General features: G+C 38.3%; 1 protein-coding gene across 1 annotated transcript in view; it reads right to left on the minus strand.

Annotated features, from left to right (window-relative positions):
- LOC136753737 (L-gulonolactone oxidase-like) overlaps positions 1-16,623 on the minus strand; it is a 95,455-nt gene that overhangs the window by 39,139 nt on the left and 39,693 nt on the right. The window lies entirely within an intron of this gene.

The raw sequence follows: 16,623 nt of genomic DNA on the forward strand, positions 1-16,623 counted from the left end.
TGGGTTGATCTGGTGACTGCGAAGGCCATAGCATATGATTCACATCATTTTCGTACTCATCACACCATTCAGTGAGCCCTTGTGCCCTGTGGATGGGGCATTGTCATCCTGGAAGAGACAACTCCCATCAGGATAGAAATGTGTCACCATAGGATAAAGGTGATCACTCAGAATAACTTTGTAATGATTTGCAGTGACCCTTTCCTCTAAGGGGACAAATGGTCCCAAACCATGCCAGGAAAATGCCCCCCACAGCATAACAGACCCCCTCACTGTAGGGGTCGAGCAGTCAGGCCTGTACCGTTCTCTTGGTGTTGCCACACAAGCACTCGCCCACTTGATAAGAATATGGTGAAGGATGACTCATCTGACCAGATCACTTTTTCCACATCTCTGTAGACCAGTGCCTATGGTTTTTGCACCACTGAACTCTCAAATGTGTATTTGTCTTTGTACTGAGGGGTTTATGCACTGCAGCCCTGCTATAATATCCCTCTCTGTGTAGCTCTCGACGGACTGTTGACAGTCTGATCACGTTGCATTGACATTCTCAGTCACCTGGGAATGAGTTGCTCTTCTGTTTTTCCTTAAATATCGCAGTAATGCACGAGCATCGAATGTGTGCTTTCCACCACAATTTCCAACCCTATTTACTGATGTCTTTCCCATAGATCAAAATGCAGATGTAACTGTTCCTATTGAAACACTAGCCAGTTGAGCAGTCTTTGTGACTGAAGCTCCTGCCATTTGTGCCCCAATAATGAGCCCTCTTTCAAAGTCACTTATGTCCTTTCCTCTTGCCATCTTCATCCAAAATCGTGATCAGATGGGCCTGCTCAGCATTTTTATATATGCCACAGAACATGATAGGATGTTAATTGCTTAATTGTATCATGCAGTACATCTGCATTCATTATGTTCCTCCACATTTATTCAAATTTTTCCTTTAATTTGATACCTGTCTGTACATAAATACATACATGTGACCATATACTGCTTCTTGGTGGGGAGAACATGTCTGTAATCATCTCTCTCAGCTGTAAGTCATTAAAGCTCACTCAACAGTGTGATTCAGGAGACTGTGATATCATTCATGCACAGCACTTTCTGATCTCCAGCTCTGTTACTTTAAAAACCAGAAGCAATATCACTTTTTAATAAAGCCAATATCAAACCAGAGGGGAATTGAAAATGACTGGTTCCTTTGTACATCTGGAAAAAGATGTCTGATAAGATATAAATAATAAAATATGAATCTGCAGGTCTGTTCGCTGTTCAGTGAAGACCCATAAAACAATAGGCAATGAACAATTCCACAAAGTGAATGGAGGAGGCTGTGACAGCAACATTTAAAGAACAACTTCCATTCAAATACATAATGTAGTCACTCAACATATGCTGCAATGCAGTGTTTGGTTCAACAGAAATGTGGTGATGAAAAATAACAAAACAAACAACTAAAGTTACTGTTTTGCTTTGAGGCTCCAGGGTGGGATTTTCTGGTTGCCTGTGGAAAACCATGACCTTTATAGTCTTCAGGAAGAACTGTCAGTAAGGACAGTCCTTCCATCCCAGGGTCTGGTTGACACAATAAGACAACTTCTTCTGTTCTTCTTTGTTGCTAGTGGATATGAATGTACATTTTCTATGAAAAGCAAAAAACTCTTTCACCAAGACAATAGAGGACTATTTTCTATTTGACTGACCATCATTTGAGAGAGTAAGGTGCCTGAAAAGCTACAATGGGAAAAACACACCAATTACAAGTCTGTTCAGGCTGCTAAAACAAATTACATCAAATCAGAGTGAGAGCGTGCACACACCTTACCAACAACTTGCTTTCATAGGTCCAGTATTGCAAGTAATACCAGAGAGACACTGCACACAAATCATAACTACACAGGAATAAAACATAAGACAGAACTTCAGAAATTCACTGCAAGCCTGATGTTTAATTTACAGCAATATGCGAATGAAAAACACACAGAAGTAACAAAAAAATATGCTCAGGTGGGAAAATGGGTGGGGTAAAAAAAAAATGTAGATTAAAACAATTTATGATTGTGTCAGGGAAAAAACAAACTAAAAAGTCCTTTAATAAGAAGATGTTTCTTTAGCACCTCTGGCCTGGTTACATCAGGAGGTTAGCACCTCAGAGATGTTCCTACGCGCAATACTGCAGTATTATTGGTGATACTGCACAGGTCCCAACTCTGGCCATGTCTTAATCTGTCTGGACAGTGAAGAGACACACAGCTGAGCTATGGACAGTCTGTTCCTTGGTTTCAGCTCAGGTATATTACTTTTAGGAGAAGGCTTCTATCTGTTGTCCCCAGCAGTCAGAAACAGTCCAGACTCTTAATTGAACAAAAAGTTTCATCAAAATTCAAAAGTACAGGATATAGTTTGTGTCAGAGCCCAGGTTGCCAAGACAGTTGTCCGAGCTGCACCACTTTAATAAGTTCAGGTCTCCAGGGAATTGTAGTGTAAACAAAGTTAACTTCATTTCAAGTGCAGATGAATTCAACAATAACAGCAAAGCCCAACATACATTCAATAATTTATTTAAATTTAAAAAGTGTGTGATCTCCTCTGAACTCATGCAACAGCTATTCTCAATTAATGATAGGAGAAATTATACATCATTTGATGGAGGAGATCAAAAACATTTCTCTCTCTAAGACTGTCTTTTCTTCTCTTGATCCTATACGAATCCCATTTAACCCTTACCCTGCTATGTGACCCCCAGACTGACAGACATGCTGCCAATTTGCAGGTTCACTCAATCTGCACACATACATCCAGACAAAAGCAATAAGGACGTCAGGGGTGTCTTTAATATACATTTCAGGGTAGAAGTCCATTCCATTTTTCAGACAATTACCTTCAATTCTAAATTCCAATTCCAATTATTTTTGCCATTGATATAATGGATCCAGTGGGATTGGAATTGATTTGAAAGAGGATTTACAGATGGAATTTGTATGAAAATTGACCCCAACCCTGATATATTTAAGTGGTTATCAAAGTTGACTCCCACACCTTCAACACCTTCTGAGGAGAACGACCAGTAGGTGCATTGGCATGGGAACTGAATTAACCTTCAACCCATTCAAGGGGATCAAAAATAATATACCTTGGGATTTGAATTTCATAAATGGGTGAAAGATGAGGGCTGGACCCTCATTAACCTTTGTGTGGCCCTCAATAAGCACGGGGGGCTCCATGCTGCAGGTGATTTTATGGTCTTGCCATGGATAGGTTGACATGGATGGGTTGACACACAAATGCTATATCTCGGTTTGGTGTCCTTAAGTCACTATCAAGGTCCTACTGTACTTGCCTAAGAGAGATCATGATAAATGAGCAGGAGGTACTAAAGGGACTAGCAGAATTAAAAACAAACAAATAACCTGGGCCAGATGGTATTTGGGAAATTATTTATAGGTCGCTAACTCAAATATTCCAAATGACAGAACAGGCAATGTACCAACTGACTGGAAGACAACAAATGTCATACCAATCCACAAGAAAGTGGACAAAACTGAGCCAGTAAATTACAGACCAAACAGTCTCACTAGCATTACTTGTAAAATGTTGGATAAAATGATCAGACAGAAAATAGAGGAGCATCTTAATGAAAACCATATTCTTGGAGATAGTCAACATGGGTTTAGATGAGGCAGATACTGTCTTACTAATTTATTAGAGTTCTTTGAACCATCGGCTTCGTTAGACCCGGACTTCCGGGGATTTAACCCCGGATCAATTTGTAATAGCCCCAGATTTTTTGATAATGTTCCACACCAAAGACTGATCTTCAAATTGGAAGCTGTAGGCATTCAGGGTAATATAAGTAGATGGATTATGAATGGTTGATGTCTAGGAAACTGATGGTGTCGATTATAGGAGTTGCTTCTAACTGGAGTGAGGTTGTTAGTGGAGTTCCACAGGGATCAGTACTAGGTCCTTTGCTTTTTCTAATCTATATTAATGATCTGGACTCTGGGATGGTTAGCAAACTTGTCAAATTTGCAGATGATACTAAAATAGGTGGCTCAGCAGATATAATCTCGGCAGCACAGGCTATACAAAGGGAAGTGCAAGGTATTACATGCAGGTAACAAAAATGTCCACTATAATGACACTATGGGAGGAATAGAACTAGATGAGAAAGTAACGCATGAGAAAGACCTATGTGGTCTATGTGGACTCCTCACTTTCTCCATCCAAACAATGTGGGGAAGCAATAAAAAAATCTAACAGAATGTTAGGGTATATTGTCAAAAGTGTAGAGGAGAGCAACCAGACTTATTCCAGGTCTGAAGGGAATGTCCTACTCGGAGAGACTGAGGGAACTGAACCTTTACACTCTGGATCAGAGGAGACTACGTGGGGACTTGATACAAGTCTTCAAAATCATGAAAGGCATAGACCACATCAAACCAGAGGAGCTTTTCCAGATCAGCAGGGACACATGCACCCAGGGACACAAATGGAAATTGGGCTACAAGGCATTCAAGATGGAAAACAGGAGACACTTCTTCACACACAGAGTTGTCACAATCTGGAACAAACTCCCCAACAATGTGGTTGAAGCTGAAAATTTGGGAACATTTAATTTAACATTCTGGATAGGTTCCTTGGATCACTTAGTTAATATTGGACACCAAACGAGCATGATGGGGCGAACAGCCTCCTATCGTTTGTAAACTTTCTTATGTTCTTATGTTCTTAAAGGCAAAACAACACAAAAAGGTTAAGTACTGTAACCAGAGAGTGGAGCTGAATGGAAGTTAATTTTAATGTATTGACACCTTCAGTAATGAATTGCTAATGATGTTGCATTACATAATCCACTCTAATCCAATATCACTGATCCAGAGATTTGTGCACTCTGTGGGTCAGATTTTTATGTCCATTATTCATGTAAACTAATCCTGCTGCACATACGGCCATGATCTGAATTCATTACACTGACTGCTGCGTGTTCGTGTCCCAAGTGGGGGTGGGGTGGCTACACTATTTCACATATTGGTCTTTTGTTCATCAGTCCACAAATGCCTCCAATAAAATGTAAAAAAACACTGTGAAGGTACAAGTTCCAATGATATCACCTGGTGCGTTTAAAGCAAATTGATACTACTATTTTTAAAAGCTGCCAAGTTATGAAATGTTGAAAGCCTGGTTGTTAGACAAAGTGACAGAGAGCTTTTGTCTTATTCTAGATCTAGAGCGCATTAAGTAGAAAACTATCATAGGCAAGATACTGTATATTTGTTAGGTGTGTAACACTTTTTTTAAGTAGGGTAATACTTTATAAATTATGTAGAATTAAATTCAAGCTCAATCCATAATGAATGCCTGTGGAGAAGGCATTATATTGATGCATTGCACATTTACATTATTTTGTTATAAATTAGATAAACACTACAATTTGAAACCAAACAACATATGTTATGCCCTGTAATGTTGTTTAAATTATATATGTATATATATTATACAGAAATTCTGTATTGAGAGTCATTTTCCAAAACCAGGCTTGTTATGCGAGAGCAATTTATGTACTAAAGTTTCCCAACATCCACTCAATCTAAATTCAAAAGCCAGCCAATGGGATTCACTTTTACAAGGCTCTCAGGGGGGAATTACCTGGAAATATATTCAGAGTTTTAGCTCAAGAACTGAAAGTCAGAGCATCAGATTTCAAACATTTGTAAAACCAAAAATATTGTCCTGAGAAAAACTAGTAAATCATGTTGTATGTGCAACATGTTGGGGTAGAGTACAGTGTGTCAGTCATTTCAACGTTGCCTACAATTTAATGTTGTGGTTCAATTGTTTTTAACTGTGGTTTCTGCATAACACATCCACCTCATTGACTGCTTCTGGTTACAAAACTGGTTCAGAGGGACTCCTAGAAGTTGTTAGCAGAGGGGAAGCTAATTAGTGCTGCACAAAGCTGAACAGCCCATTGCGGAAGAATAAGATCTGTCTAAATTAATTTCTTTCTTTTCTTACTTCGCTTCCTCTCTGTAGGATCTGAGACAGTAATATATTTTTTAGGTTTGTTTTCCAACTGTGTTTGCTGCTAACTTACTTCCCTCACAGCGATCTTGCAGTGCCGTAATCATGGCAATAGCAGTCTAATGAGAAACAACAACAGAGAATCGAGCAGAACTTAAAAAGCAGAATAGGCAACAGATGACACATGCTGCTCCTTCAGGAAAAACAGAAATCAGCCAAAGAAAAACTGAAGAAAATCTTTATACATTTCTTTCCCTCTAGGTAAAAGCCAATATTAACAAAGAGCACAACACAATGATTAAATCAAGTATTTTATATATACACCATTGAAATTTGTCACATACTACTACTACTACTACTAATAATAATTATAATACTTATTGCACTGGGAGTAGCTGAAGAGCAGGCATGACATGCGTATGGGGATTATTGGAAAAGTTCTCATTAAATCTACAGAGTCAGTAAGGGATCAAAGTTAAACATATTCCTTGTAAATATGAATCATTGTAATCATAGATAATCCACATACTTTGTGTATTAAAACAATGAATACATTTGTTTCAATGTTTACTTAGAATAACACATTTTCATACCAATATGTACTTACATACAGGATATACAAATACTTTGAAATACAAATACATATTCCAGAGCTGGAAGGAGAGAAGCAACTCACTGAAAAGACTATTGTGAGACCGGAGGCTGGTATTTGGTGCAAGTCCTCGAACCCCACTCTCCTACACCTCAGCCATGGACATGAGCACTTTGCCAAAATGTCCAGGCCTGCTGGCAAAGTAGTCATTGGGAGCTACATACCTCTGGTACCATTTAAAAGGATTGTTTATCTTATTCATTATTCCACAGTAATTACTAAGGACCTAATACATAAGGGATACAATTTTTGTTAGATAAAAAATAAGAATTAATAACCTTTGATCACTTGCTTGTTTAGTAAGCTGTACTTGGAGCCCATATATTTGGAAACTTTATATCATAAAATTGCTTTCAATGGGTAGATTTAATAATGAAGTAAAGGAAATTATTCCTTTGTCATCATGTCTGACAGAGCATGTTGGTAAACATCTCACAGGAGTCCATCATCTGAACTTAATGGCCCAAAGAATTTCTATGGTAAATATAGAACATAAGAACATAGGAAAGTTTACAAACGAGAGGAGGCCGTTCGAGCCATCATGCTTGTTTGGTGTCCATTAATATCTAAGCAATCCAAGGATCCTATTCAGTCTATTTTTAAATGTTCCAAAATTTTCAGCTTCAACCACATCGCTGGGGAGTTTGTTCCAGATTGTGACGCCTCTCTGTGTGAAGAAGTGTCTCCTGTTTTCCATCTTGAATGCCTGGACGCCCAATTTCCATTTGTGTCCCCGGGTGCATGTGTCCCTGCAGATCTGGAAAAGCTCCTCTGGTTTGATGTGGTCAATGCCTTTCATGATTTTGAAGACTTGAATCAAGTCCCCACGTAGTCTCCTCTGTTCCAGGGTGAAAAGGTTCAGTTCCCTCAGTCTCTCCGAGTAGGACATTCCCTTCAGACCTGGAATAAGTCTGGTTGCTCTCCTCTACACTTTTGACAATATACCCTAACATTCTGTTTGCCTTTTTTATTGCTTCCCCACATTATTTGGATGGAGAAAGTGAGGAGTCCACATAGACCACATAGGTCTTTCTCATGCGTTACTTTCTCATCTAGTTCTATTCCTCCCATAGTGTCATTATAGTGGACATTTTTGTTACCTGCATGTAATACCTTGCACTTCCCTTTGTATAGCCTGAGCCACCTATTTTAGTATCATCTGCAAATTTGACAAGTTTGCTAACCATACCAGAGTCCAGATCATGTATTAGATTAGAAAAAGCAAAGGACCTAATACTGATCCCTGTGGAACTCCACTAACAACCTCACTACAGTTAGAAGCAACTCCTCTAATTGACACCCTCTGTTTCCTATACATCAACCAGTTCATAATCCATCTACTTACATTACCCTGAATGCCTACAGTTCCAATTTGAGGATCAGTCTTTGGTGAGGAACCTTATCAAAAACTTTTTGAAAATCTAAGTATATCATATCATATGCTTTCACATCTACAGCTGCAGTTGCATGTTCAAAGAACTCTAATAAATTAGTGAGACATGATCTGCCTCGACTAAAACCATGTTGACTATCTCCAAGAATATGGTTTTCATTAAGATGATCTATTTTCTGTCTAATCATTGTTTCCAACATTTTACAGGTGATGCAGGTGAGACTGATTGGTCTGTAATTTCCTAGCTCAGTTTTGTCTCCTTTCTTGTGGATTGGTATGACATTTGCCGTCTTCCAGTCAGTTGGCACATCCCCTGTTCTAAGTGTTATTTGGAATATTTGAGTTAGTGGCCCATAAATCATTTCCCTAATTTCTTTAAGTACTGTTGGAAATATCTTTTATTCAAAAGTATAACCCACAAAGATTCTGTTTTGTTACTAGGATCTAATTTGAGTTCTTCTGCCTCAATGTTATTTTTGGGGTAGCATTTTGACATAATGGTACCCCACCATCTCTTCGATTTTGCCTGTCTCTCCTAAACTGTGTGTATCCTTTCAACTTGTATTCATCCCTATCATTTTCTGTAAGCCATGTTTCTGTCACTCCTACAACATCATAGTCACACGCCAGCACTGTGGCTTCTAGGTCTGACATCTTGTTCCTTATACTCCTGACATTGAGATACAAACATGTCAGGACTTTCCAACTAGCAGTTTCCCTTTGTTTTCTTTCCTTAGTGGAACATCTCCCATTGTCAGAGCTCCCTGCCTGGACGCCCTAGTTTAAAAGATTCTCAATTATTCTGCACATATGCTCTCCCAATGCATTAGCCCCCCTTCTGTTTAGATGTAGACCGTCTGGTTTGTACAGGTCCCATCTATCCCAGAAGAAAGACTAATGCCCCATAAATCTAAAGCCCTACACCAGGATTTCAACCACGTGTTAAACTTTCTAATCTCTGCTTGTCTCCCTGGCCAAACGTGGTATGTGCTTCAATCAAGCTTTTAAAAAAAAAATATTATTTTACTCTTCTCATCCTTGCTAACACCCTATTAGGATTACAAACTTAAATGTATATGAATATCGTTTTTGACACTCTGTTGTTTACATTGTCCTTCTTGGACTGAAATGTGTGTGCAAAGCCACACTAGGAAACCTTTCCAGACATTTAATGTATGGTTAAATTTGTTTTTCTAAGCCCTATAGCATTAATTAAAAAAAAAAATATATATATATATATTTTTAATAGTATTATGGATTTTGTTTTAACGTCTAAAGGAACAACAACAAAAAAACAGAAATAAGCTCCATCAAGTCCCTTTGCTTCAAACCGTCTGCTTTTCTTTTCATTTTCACACCACAATGGTTCAGTTTCTGTTAATTATTTTCCATACCTGGCATTTTTCCTCACATGGCTCATCTCATTTACATACCATTGTGACAAGAAAGCACACATAAGGTCAAAACTGCACCAGATCAAAATGGAGCAAAGCTTTCCTGAGGCAGAGAGCGAGGCCTAGCAGCCGCCGATTGACAGCGCTGGCCACGGCCATGACGCCAATGGGAAAGGGGCCACACTGAGTGTGTGTCAGCAGCTGATATGTGCCAGACGCAAGTACCCGAACGAGCAGCTGACTCCCCTGTCAGATGAGCGGGGCAAGGGTAGGAGGTGGTGTTGACAGCTGTGCGTTCCAGCGAGATTCACCCCATTGTCCCTTGCTAACCCCCATCAACAGGGCTGCTAAAGGAAACTGTTTATTGTGGACCTGCACGCCAGTCCACTTGTGCAACTGCAGAGTTTACACTTGGGGTTGAAATTCTCAGAAAAAGCAAATTACACATCAACGTGTAAAGAGGTACGTATCACTGATTATTACTAAACCCCACACATTCCTTCTCAAGTTAAGTGCATTAGGTTGCATATACCTCAACGACTCAAAAGTTGCCTGAGTAGCTAAGATGTTATTGATAGATTGAGAAATGTCTTCATAGATTCAAACCAGTCACATCAATACTATATAGGTATAGTGTACAGGACAGGAAGAGGCGATTTAGTTTCCTCACATATATGTGGTATTTCATAGCCAGATGGCTTTCAAAAGGAAAGTCATTTCAGTTACAGTCAATCTCAGTCATTTCATACCAAAGTTAATGTTGTCACCAAACACAACATACAGCAAAATCAACTTTTGTGAATTTTAAATAATACCCTGATCTGGTCTTAAACAATATCAACAAGACAGAAAGCACACAGAATCAGTAAATGGATATTGTCGTTCTGGAACAGTAAACAGAGAAGCTCATTATTCTGTCATTGTTACACAGAGAAGTCTTGGGTTCAGCACTGCATGGGGCCAATGTGTCAAAAAGTAGAGCGGATAATTGCTGCGCCAGGAAAGTGGCTGAATTGTATCATCAGTACACAGTTTCCAGTTAAGCTTCTAGAAGAGCTCCACAATCAAATTAATCCTCTAAACATGGATTGTAAAGTCAGACGCAGCATAGCAACTCTCTTCTCACAGCACAACTGACAGCATTGCTGATAACTCAGAGAAAGCCAATGCACAACAACTGACAACAGTCAAAGTTTGCTCTCTGGTCGTGTCTGGTTTGTTTTTAAAAGCCATGGAAAATGTATTGTGAAATGATTTAATGTCATCTCATCTTTCCTTCTGACTCCCTCTTTGGTAGACTGCCATGAATTAGCTTAAGCAAACTCGATTTATCCACAGTGCTATGCAGCTCTCTCAACAGAGAATCGGAAATTACAAATCTATTAAGTTCTTGTCCTGCCCAAATTATTTTTCCTATTCTGAACTCAGAACAATGAAGGAAAACAATAACATCATATATATATATATATATATATATATATATATATATATATATATATATATATGTATGTATTTTATTTTATTCATATTTTTGTATTTCTGATGTGACTTCTCCTATGTCCCCCTTCCTTTAACACATAACCAGGAAGTAACTGTATTATATCTGAACTTGTTACCTCCTTGTACTAAGATGTATGCGTATTGTATTTTCTATTGATTATATTACTGAACCATTGTAACGCTTAAAACTGTTCTAATTCCTAATTAGAAAGTACATTCACATACCTCAGGCATTTGAGTAATATTTGTTTGGTACTACTTACTAATAAATGGTGGTGTCATCATTGGTGTGATTATTGGTAGTGGTGTTGATGCGAAAGTTTTGCAGATATTCCTCAGAATGGTGTGTTAAACACCTTTAGTTTCCCTAATACAGTGCTGGTTGTTTTGGTTTGCAAATAACAAGCAATTAAAAAAAAAACAAAAAAAACTCCAGTACTCAAAACCTTATTGTCACAGCCCCATTTAGCACTTCTACAGTCCCTGTCTAAGCAATTCCACAGTTCCCCACCTGAGGCTGCCATTGCCTCATCCATCCAAGTCTCCTCTCCCAGTTCCCCGCATGCAATCAATCAGTCATCACTGCAATCACTCTGATTACGTTCCATGCACATGCACATCATCCAGGTCATCTGCTTCCCTATTTAAACCCCTCCCTGGCTTCCTCACAGCAAAATGTTGTATTCCTAGTGATTAATCTTCAAGCAGTTCCTTTGCTTTGATCTCCTGTTTTCCACCTCTGACTTCTTGTGACCTTGACGTCCGGATTACCTTTGACACTGTTTGCCTGATTGATCGACCCTTGCCTGTGACCATGACCACGTCTTGCCTTGCCTCCGTTGAACCTGCCTTTTGTGTACTTGACCTCTGCTTGTTTTTGACCGCCTCTACCACACTCCACACTTGGGTCCCCCGTTTTCCTGTCATCCCCAGTCCTTTCAGACTGTGACACTTATGTACACATGAAAGGGTACCTTTTCTCCAAACCCGCAATTGTATTCAATTCACTAGGGCAGGGGTGAGCAATGTCAATTAATCAGTTGGCCGCAAGTCTGGGTATCAAATAAGTGCCTGGGCCCATTTTACCACCATAGCCACAAATGCTACATTTTAATTTACAAATAGAAATATAATACAATAAATACATATCAACATTGTAATAAGGGAGTAACACGTTGATACAAAATAAACAGCTGTCATAAATATACTACTTTATTGTTATTTTGTATTCTTATTTGGGGGGTGGGGGGAGTGGTCGTGGACCGCAAGTGCATGCACCTCTGCACTAGCCTGATTTGTCTGTATTGATAAGCCTTTCAATAAGAGTGTTTACATTACCATCTAGCAGTCAATTTGATCTCATCTCGGATCCTTTTGAATCCCTGACACATGAATGTAAGAAAGCTCTTTACTTTCATGGAAAATCAAGCTGTACTTCAACACAAGCACTACAGATGTACAGTGGCAGTTTGCGTGCAGTGTGTATGGTGTTTGAGGTATTTAAATAGTTGGGGTCTTGGGGTGACAGACACAAAAGGCATAAAAGTGCATGTAAAGGATTCATTATTTATAGAGAGCTGAATGGGGATGAAAGCAAAATGAAAATTCAAAACTGTACTTGTACTGCTAAACAGAACTATACTTGTAGTAGATAAACTGCTGTCTGGTGTCAAACACACACTCAATCACACACAATCAAAAGCTAAAGCAGCCAATCTAAAATGCAGATCTCAGGAATCTCTGCTCTAATAAGGCAATATTCAGTATTGTAACTAGTCTTCTACATGCATGCAATTTCTTTCTCTCTGTTGCTCTGCTCTTCCCCTCCCACTACAACCCCCTTTCAACCAGGAGGTATCCATTCAAATGAAAATCGATGTACTTGTTTAGTGTGGGTTAAAAACTCAAGAATTGCATCATATGTCAGCAGGGGGTAATTTCTTCCAGTTCTTTGAATCTTATCAGCCATACGTTCTGAGTACATATTGAGTACAGTATTTTTCATACAGAAGCAGATTTATGTTGTAATGGAGCTTTTCCATTTAGCGGAAATTGTACGGATGTCAGTTTGAAATTGGTTCTGTGGCCAATATCAATCTTATACACATCTTTGACTCATATGGCTAGAAAGAGAACCCTAACAAATCAAATCAGCCAAACAGCTCCATTAGGATGCATTTTAACACCAGTGCATTCTTAATCAGAAGTGTATGCTGCCTGGAAAGACATTAGAAAACAGAACTTATTGAGTTTCATTTGCATTATGCACAGTAAGATGGCATTGCAGATATAATGATCTGGTTTGTTCTTACAAAAACAATTTCATGAAATGACAACATTTCAGCTAATAGTAATAAATAAATATACAAATACATTAATGAAACAAGCTTATCTTTCAAACCAGGACATTGCTTCAGTGTTTTATGTAAATGTGAAACTGCTACAGTTCTCTGTATTACCATCTAAGACTTTTTAGTTTATTTAAATTGTAATGGAGCTCAGGGGAAATGATTAGTCTTCTACAGATTTAGTGATGGATATGTATGCATTTATGTATGTATATAACATTAGTTAGATTATCAATTGAATATGTATTGAATATTACATTGGGCCAAGTAATCTAAAGCATTACCAAAATATTGATTCTTTATATTACATAATTACATAGCAAATTGTGACATTTTAAGTGAAAAATCTGCAATAATGAGAATTGGGACAGTTTAAAAAAAATCTAAATCTTTGTAATTTTAGATTTTACATATATTAATTACATGCCCCTTTGTGTATATTAATTAACAGGTGTTTTGCATGCATTAAAATAATACAATTTCACTGAGGAGAAAAGCTTAGTTTCAGAGGAATAGAGAAAAACTAATAAGCCCCCAGAACAGAAACAGACCATGATATCTCAGAAGTGATCAGAATTGTATAATACATTTTTTTTTATTAAAAGTGTAATTTTGTGATATTTTGTAGTACATGAAACAATTACATGTAATGTTTCCAGACATGGTTTCTGTTAACCAGATACTGATCTCTCTTCATATTAAAGCATGTTTCTGTCCCTTTTTATATTAAGAACCTACAGTATTAATTAGTTTAGGTGCCGAATGACCCAGTCCATTATTCCAAAATTGTGAACAAATGCAGAAGGCCCTCTTCATGGTGAGCCACATTTTGCTCTTTATAGAGATGTTCTCTTTCAAAGAGGAGTCAGAACTCATCAGTAGAGAACTGAGATTGATAATAATGCAATTCCCAAGGAAAGAGAGATTCTATGTGAACAAAATGCATATGAACACTCCAACATACATTGTTTACTATTAATCTAAAACAGCTGAAGGGTCCGCATTGGGTGATTTAAAATATGTTTCCAAATTGGCTTTCATCTGGAATTCCTTGCATTGCTTTATATAGATATCGCTGCGATAAATGTCAGGATTGAACTGAGATCAGACTGAGGAACAGCTGTGCCTTTGACAGCATCATCTTCTGGCCAGCAGCCACTGAGGAGCCGATTCAACACTGCAACACTGTCATTGAATACAGTGGTAACACTTTACAATAAGTCTCCCAAATTACAGTTTATTAACATAGTAGGTACTCATTAACTACATGTTAGTTACTCATAAGAACAGTGAAATTAAGCATTTGTTAAAATGTGGGCCATGCCCAGCAGGGTTTCATTTCAGAATTAAGGAGGGGGAGGGGGGGCACTGTCCATAGTGGGGGTGATGTGTCCCCTACACCTATGGAGCCGGGCATACAATGTTGGGGGGGACAATTTCAGGTTCTCTCAATGTTGAGGGGGACGTTTAGGGGGATTGAACACAGTAAACTGAATACAATGAATTGAACACAGTGAACTGAACGCAGTGGATTGAACAGAGTGAACTGAACACAGTGGATTGAATAAAATTAATTGGACACAGTGGACTGAACACAGTAGATTGAACACAGTGGATTGAACACAATTGAACTCAATACACTTTTCACAGCATTCCAGAGAGCTAATGTGGTAGCGATCTATTATCCTGCTGTGAGCTACACACCATCACCTGTAACTGTCTATGCTAAGATAATTGGTAGCAAACATAATAAACTAGTAATTATTAATTATTTGTGTGTATATATGTGTGTGTGTGTGTGTGTGTGTGTGTGTGTGTGTGTGTGTGTGTGTGTGTGTGTATATATACACATAGTGATAGTGACATAGTGATTTATCCATCTTGTTTTTCTTCAATAAGAAAAAGGCAGGATAGACCACATGAGAAAAGACCACCTCAGAATACAAATGATAACGTAGTACACAGACAAAATGGGATACCTGAACTCTTTTTGCTTGGATCACAACAGGTTACTCTCTACCAAGCATAATTACTTTCACAAGTCAGCAACCACTAACTACTCTTTTTCCATATCAGTATTAAAACGGTCTATGTTTGATTGCTTTCTTGCGTTCTGTAGCTCAGCCTTTAGGATAAATTAAGATGTGTACAATGCCTGACATCTAAAGCAGGCTTCTTATATGCCTTGGTTCCACTGGCTTAAGCGTTGTGTCGTGCCATGCCGTGCTGGAGTCCCAGAGCTTTTTTGCAAAACCAGGCCGCTGTGAATCCGTCCCTCTGATGGAGGAGCAGCGACTGTGGGTTTGGTTTGTGTTTGTGTTAAAGACAGAGACAGAGAACAAAACTACGAGAGACACAGCCTGAGTGTAGAGGACTTCTGTGTCTTATTATTTCTGTGTTTCTGTGTTTTATTATTTGTGCTTTACATGGTTGTAAACAGCGTAATAAATACACGTTTCTGTTCAGAGATATTAGGAAGAGCTAAACATGTATAGACAACATTATATTCAGACATGCATGTTCACATAAGAATACGTTTCCATGTGCAACAATAATACTAAATAGCGAATATGTATTGTTATTATTATCGTCATCATTTGTGCTAGTATATATGTATTTTAAACGGCACAGCATGACTCCCTTATTACTCTTTCTGCAGATTTGTAACTGCAAACAATACTTTTTGCCGTATTATTTATAATTTACTTATCAGATGTCCTTAACCAGGGAAAGTTACAGCTGAAACAAAATACACACGTTTCACCAGTAATCATCCAGCTACAATATACAATGGACTTTATTAAACCAGTCCTTAATGTTTTAGAGGGAAACCCAGATCTGCTGTATTTATTTATTCATTCATTTATCTTGTAAATGGACACGTTAACTGAATTGTGTTCACCTTCACACTGACTGTCTCTGTGGATTGTCCTGCACACCATTCACAAAACACAGCCTGAAACACCGGCCAGCTGTTCATACAATATTAATAACATTATTATCCTCCAGTTTATTTTAACTAGTCACAGCACTGCACCGGTCCTGTGAAATCCAAGTTTTTAATACACTCGGATATTAACAGTAAGCAGTCATTGTCTCTGTACGTGGATTTCACTCCATGCTGCTAATAAAACTGCAATTTCTTCGTGATCGCACAAGGCACTTGAGACACAATGTCTCTGATCTCTTCCCTTACGTTTCCATGTGCAACAATAATACTAAATAGCGAATATGTATTGTTATTATTATCGTCATCATCACCACTGTTGAAAGTGAATCATGTCCTCAGTGGGGACAGACGCTTACGGA

Source organism: Amia ocellicauda, chromosome 1, assembly GCF_036373705.1.
Source record: "Amia ocellicauda isolate fAmiCal2 chromosome 1, fAmiCal2.hap1, whole genome shotgun sequence".
NCBI lineage: Eukaryota > Metazoa > Chordata > Actinopteri > Amiiformes > Amiidae > Amia > Amia ocellicauda.